This window comes from Bidens hawaiensis, unplaced genomic scaffold (assembly GCF_021521415.1).
Source record: "Bidens hawaiensis isolate Kalapana, Puna unplaced genomic scaffold, B.hawaiensis_p1.1 tig00419434_1, whole genome shotgun sequence".
Taxonomy (NCBI): Eukaryota; Viridiplantae; Streptophyta; class Magnoliopsida; order Asterales; family Asteraceae; genus Bidens; species Bidens hawaiensis.
In genome coordinates this window covers 723,474-729,473 of record NW_027504859.1, presented here as the reverse complement: position 1 = coordinate 729,473, position 6,000 = coordinate 723,474, and positions in this window count along the sequence as shown.

Below are 6,000 nucleotides of genomic sequence, written 5' to 3'. Positions count from 1 at the left end.
GTCAGATCTGTATAACTAACTAAGTAACTAACAATCAGATCAACCTAACCTAACATCTATCCATATGCATCGACAGTTCTGTTGATTTAAAAAACACATCGATTCTATTTAAAAAACGAGTAAACACATCAATTCTACATATCAAAATCGAAGTGAATTGAATAGATTCAGATCTTCAACCGCTAAAAGCTAAGAAACACAACAGATTCAAAGTTAGGTGAGAGGATTACCGGTATTGAAAGATTTAAAAATGAGAACAAATTGTGTGTAGGTAGGAAGAGAGTGAGTATATGTATATGAAGAAAATAAATAATCAGACCACGAGAATAAAAATAGACCTGTCGTTGACAGCCTTTCCTTATTCTAGCCTTACGATCTGTATGCTGGGTTGTTCTGGGCCGTTGGATCTTCGTGTACTACTTTTGTGTTTTAGGATTAAAAGTAAAAAAGTTTTGAGTTATTAAATTATTTTTTAGAATCGCTAAATTCATGCTAACCGTGTATTTAGATTTTAGATTTGTTCAAAAGGAAAGTGACTAATGAATATACGAAGAAACTACTATATTAAGTATAGGTTTTTTATTATTATTTTTTTAATTTATAAAACTATGTTTTTTCATACGGGAAGAATAAATAACTTAGTATATTAAAAGATGACACAAACATATCCGGCGGGAGACTGAAAAACAGTTACAGAAACATAAAAGAAAACTATATAAGAAATACAAATGGAGGTATCTAAAGCGACCCAAAGAACCTCTTAATCTTTAACACAAAACAACTGGGAGTTAGCCAGATACACCATTCAACTTTCTTGTGTTTCGACCTAAGTTTAAACCAACTGAACGAGCACCTTTGAATTTCTTCAACCATGGATTAATTCTATGAACAACGACCGAGCATTAAACACAGTACTCTCGTTCATATGCTTTCATATGAAACAAAAAACAGAGTATACAAACCTCATCAATAAGTCCCTTCATATTTACTTTGCGGTTATAACGCTATATTAGTATTACTTTGCGGTTATGAAGAGGTAGGTCCCAGCAGAGCTCAGTTGGTCCCGCAAGACTCACCTTGAACAGGGACGTCTGCGCAAAGGCCATCTGCTCCCGCAGGACCCACCATGCTCAGAGAACCTTACGCGCAGTACGCAAGCTGTACACGCAGGGGAAGCCTCCTAATGGTGAAGTACCCCGCCTGTTCCCGCAGTTGCGGATACAAGCCATCAGGGAAGGCTACCCGCAGACAGCAGGGCTACACGCACAGGACAATAGCTACTTCAGTAGTCACATGAAGGAATGAGCAAGGTGGGAACAATCCCGCCAAAATGAGCCAGTCCGTATGATTCTGAAAGATCTTTTGTACTATACCTACCAAGGTATGGATAGGACAGACAAATCTGACCAGAACAGCCCATGAGCCAATCACAGGGTGACAGCTCACCGACAACAGTACGAGGAGGAGCACCCTCTAGTACTGTTTGTCAATATTAGCCGCTGCCTACTCACCAACCCTTACTGTGGGGCATGCGCAGCCTACAGTTGGTGGAATAGTGTTACTGTTGGCCGTAACCTATTCACCAACCAGCATGGCCTGCGTACAATCCATAGTAGGTGGGACGTGCATAACCTACAGTTGGTGGAATAGTGCAGCCGACTTTGTTACTGTTGGCCGTAACCTATCCACCAACCAGTATGGCCTGTGCATAGTCCACTGTTGGTAGAACAGGAATACTATTCAGCCGGCTGTACCTTCTAGGAAACCTACCTTCGGCTATAAATACTCCAACATCTTGGAATGGTAAGATCATCTGCTATCCTGTTATCTAGCAATCTCTTAATATACACTTATATTCAGAGCAATCTAGTCTGATTCTCACGCCGGAGGGTGGTCACAAGGAGGAACCCCCCCTTCTCAGTGACGAGCTTACGGTGTTTGTTTTGCAGGTCCCCTGAAGAACAACCGTCTCTGTTGGACCTCATTCTCGTGGGAAACATTACTTAACCCCCAGATTATCTATAATCTGCACCGGGTCACTTAGTGTTTCTTCATTGGCGCCATCCGTGCATAAAAAGCTAGAACTAATTTAGTTTTTTTTTTCAAAAGTTCTGAAGAAATGGTTAACGTTACTCCGGTCCTAAGGCCAGTAACCGACCAAGAAACCCCGGTAACTACAACCCCAGCAACTGGGGGGAACACCGGCGGTTATACAATTCTTACGAACACTACCCCGACTACCCAAGCCGGGGCAAGTGCAGTAAATATTCCACTGGGGTTCACTGATGCCTAGTTGGAAAAACGAAGGATCCCTCGCCAAACACTTGATGAAGTGAAGGCGTGGGCCGAAGCACGTCAAAGAGAGTTCCAAGCTGAATTGGACGAACGCTTGCGTTCAGTTCAACAGGCTGACGAATTCGGCAGTACTCGCCAACACCTCAATATGAACAGTGAGTGCGAGTACTCAGACGACGAAAGGGAAGAATCCGATACCGACGCAAACCCTTGCCATAAGGCGAAAGGGAAGCGTAAGGAAACGGACTTCCAACCAAAAAGGAATTTTGGGGAAGCTTTTAAACCAACAAATGCGGAGAGAAACCCGCGTGACTTCTCCAAAACCTTTAGACCAACTACTACGAATGCAGGAAAGTCAAAATTTGCAAGGGACATTGCGGAAGCAATCGCCCCGAGAAGTGCCAAACAAATGTCAAACATTGGCACCTATGATGGTCTATCCGACCCAGACGACCATTTGAACAGGTTCATTGCGGGGGCTACCGTCAGTAACTGGACGGAACCCACGTGGTGTTACATGTTCCAGATGACTCTGGTCGGAGCAGCCAGGGCATGGTTCGATCGTTTACCGGTCCACCACATATATGACTGGGCGGACTTTCAGAACAAGTTCAGCCAGCACTTCAGCCAGCAGAGGAAGTATACTGAAGAGCAGTGGACGATCCTCAACTGCGTTAGAGAGGAGGATGAATCTTTACTAGACTTCATCACCCGCTTCAACTCCAAGAAGCTGAGTCTGGGCAACATAAGTGAAGATCTTGTTCGCGCCGCTTTCATCCAGGGCGCAGAGTACCCAGAGCTTATCCGCACATTGACGGGTAAGGACGGCATGCCATCCACATGGGATGCCATCATGACGGCAGCCAAGCGCTTTGCCGAGACAGAGAAGCAGCTGGGAAGAGATCTTCCCCAGAGTACACACCTCTACACGCAGAGGACAAGGGAGAACAACGTTAGAATCGCCCGGCAGAACAAAAAGAGGCGGCTAGGTATTTGGCAGTCAAGGGTAAACTTTGACACCTCATCCAGCTCTCGCCCTCTTGTTGGCGGAAGGGACAACACGCACCCTTCAAACCGAAAACACCGGTGGACGCCACTCACCAAGAGCGTCACGAAGATATTTGCCACGGAAAAATTGCCATGGCCAAAAGCCCCATTGATCCGGCAGAAACCTAATGCGGATCAAAGCAAATCCTGTGATTTCCACTGGACAAAGGGTCATGGTACTGAAGAGTGCACATCCTTGAAGGATATTGTTGAGACATTTGTCAAGGATGGAAGACTTGCACATCTCGTGGCATCAATCAAGAAGGGAGGAAGGAATGACAACCGGTACAGAGGTAACGGACGAAAGCCCGTCGACATCAGCATCAACATAGTTCATGGCAAGGTCAGAGGAAGAAAAAGACGAGTGACAGAACCATGCGCGTGGAAGGAAGCTGAGGTGCGCTTCCTGCGAGTGCCAGGAGGCCCCAGCAAAGAATGCCCCATTGTCATCAAAAGCCAGCTGGGGCATTACATCACTTCCCGCACTCTTGCTGACAACGGCGCTTCGTCGACAGTGATGTACAGGCAGTTCTTTGACAAGCTGGATGATGAAGACAAAGAACGCTTAGAAACGGTCTACGCTTCAATGGAAGGGTTAGACGGCAGCACAAACACCCCCCTGGGTATCCTATCTTTCCCCGTTACTCTTACCGATGGGAATCATTCACGCACAGAAGACGTGGATTTTGTCGTGATGAAAAAGCCACACCACACGTACGACATCCTATTCGGAAGAGACGGGATGGCAAGATTCAACGCCGTGGTATCTTCAGTCCACGGCATGATGGGATGGCCAACAGCTGAGGGTGTAGCGATGATCACTGGCATTCCCCAGGTATGCATCGCATCTGTCTCATCTAAACCCAAACCGAAAATGGCTAAACCAACCATCACCGAACCGGAAAAATGGGCCTTCAATGGCAAATACCCCGACCAGGCCGTTACCATTGGACCAACAATCGTTGATCCCACCCGCACCTTACTCAAACGCTTACTGCAGAAAAACGCTGACATCTTTGCGTGGGCACCAGCTGACATGACTGGTGTACCCCGAAGTAAGGCGGAGCATAAGCTCAAGTGCGATCCGGCTGTTACGCCAGTCGTACAAAAGCGCAGAGTAATGGGGCCTGAACAAACTAACGCGTGTAGAACCCAAGTCAAGGAACTCCTTGACGCAGGCATCATACGCGTTAGTAGATATCAAACATGGGTTGCAAATCCCGTAATGGTACCGAAGAATGACAAACAATGGCGCATGTGCATAGATTTCAAAGATTTGAACAAAGCATGCCCCAAAGATTGTTATCCGTTACCAGAAATTGATCTTAAGGTGGATTCGTTGACACCATTTCGCCTTAAATGCTTCTTGGATGCGTATAAGGGGTACCATCAAATCCACATGGCCGTAGATGACCAGGACAAAACCGCATTTCGGACGCCCGATGGTACATTTTGTTATAAAATGATGCCATTCGGACTTAAGAATGCAGGGTCCACGTACCAACGACTGATGGACAAAGAGTTTCATGCCCAAATCGGGAGAAACTTGGAAGTCTATATGGATGATTTGGTCATCAAAAGCCCAGAGCCGGAAGCGATGTTGAAAGACATTGAAGAAACTTTCAACACGCTCAGAAAGATAAACATGAAGCTCAACCCGAGCAAGTGTTCATTCGGGATGGAAGAAGGGAAGTTCTTGGGAGTCATTGTTACTAAAGATGGCTTCAGAGCGAACCCTGAAAAGGTCGAAGCCATTGTTAAAATGGAATCACCTACCACCATCAAACAGGCTCAGACACTGAATGGACGACTAGTCGCACTTAATCGCTTTTTGGCAAACCATGCGGATAAGTCGTTTCCTTTCGTGTCAACATTGAGAAACTGCTTAAAGAAAACGCACTTCCGCTGGACACCAGAAGCGGAAGCAGCTTTTCAGGAGATTCGGTCACGCCTGATCGAACTCCCAACACTTACAGCACCACAAGCGGGAGAGGAGTTAATCCTATACCTTTCCGCAACAGATAGAGCAACCGGGGCAGTCCTGCTAGTAGAACGAAAAGGCATCCAGATGCCAATCTATTATGTTAGCCGTGTACTAACAGACGTAGAAACCCGGTACTCTACCCTCGAAAAATTAGTCTTAGCACTTATACACGCTTCACGCAGGTTAAGACGATATTTCCAGGGCCACCCAATCACCATTCTCACCAACTTCAAACTCTCAAACGTTCTAGGCAAACCCGAATTATCGGGACGTCTAGCCAAATGGGCAATTGAATTGGGAGAATATGCAATTAAGTACAAGCCAAGACCAGCCATAAAAGGCCAGGTCCTGGCCGATTTTATTGCAGAAGTCCCCGCTTCGCGGGAGAAAGAATGCCAGGAGGAGGCTCAACCCTCCCCAGCACAGAACATCAATGATGTCTGGCGGCTCTACACTGATGGAGCAGCCAGTAACGAGGGTTCAGGCGCAGGGTTAAAATTAACCAACCCAGCAGGCTAAGAATATACTTACGCAATTCGGTTGGATTTTCCAAGTACGAATAACGAAGCCGAATATGAAGCATTCTTGGCCGGATTGAGAATTGCGAGTAAGATGGGAGTGAAAAACTTGGAAGCCCACGTGGATTCCATGCTGGTGGCCAACCAAATAAATGG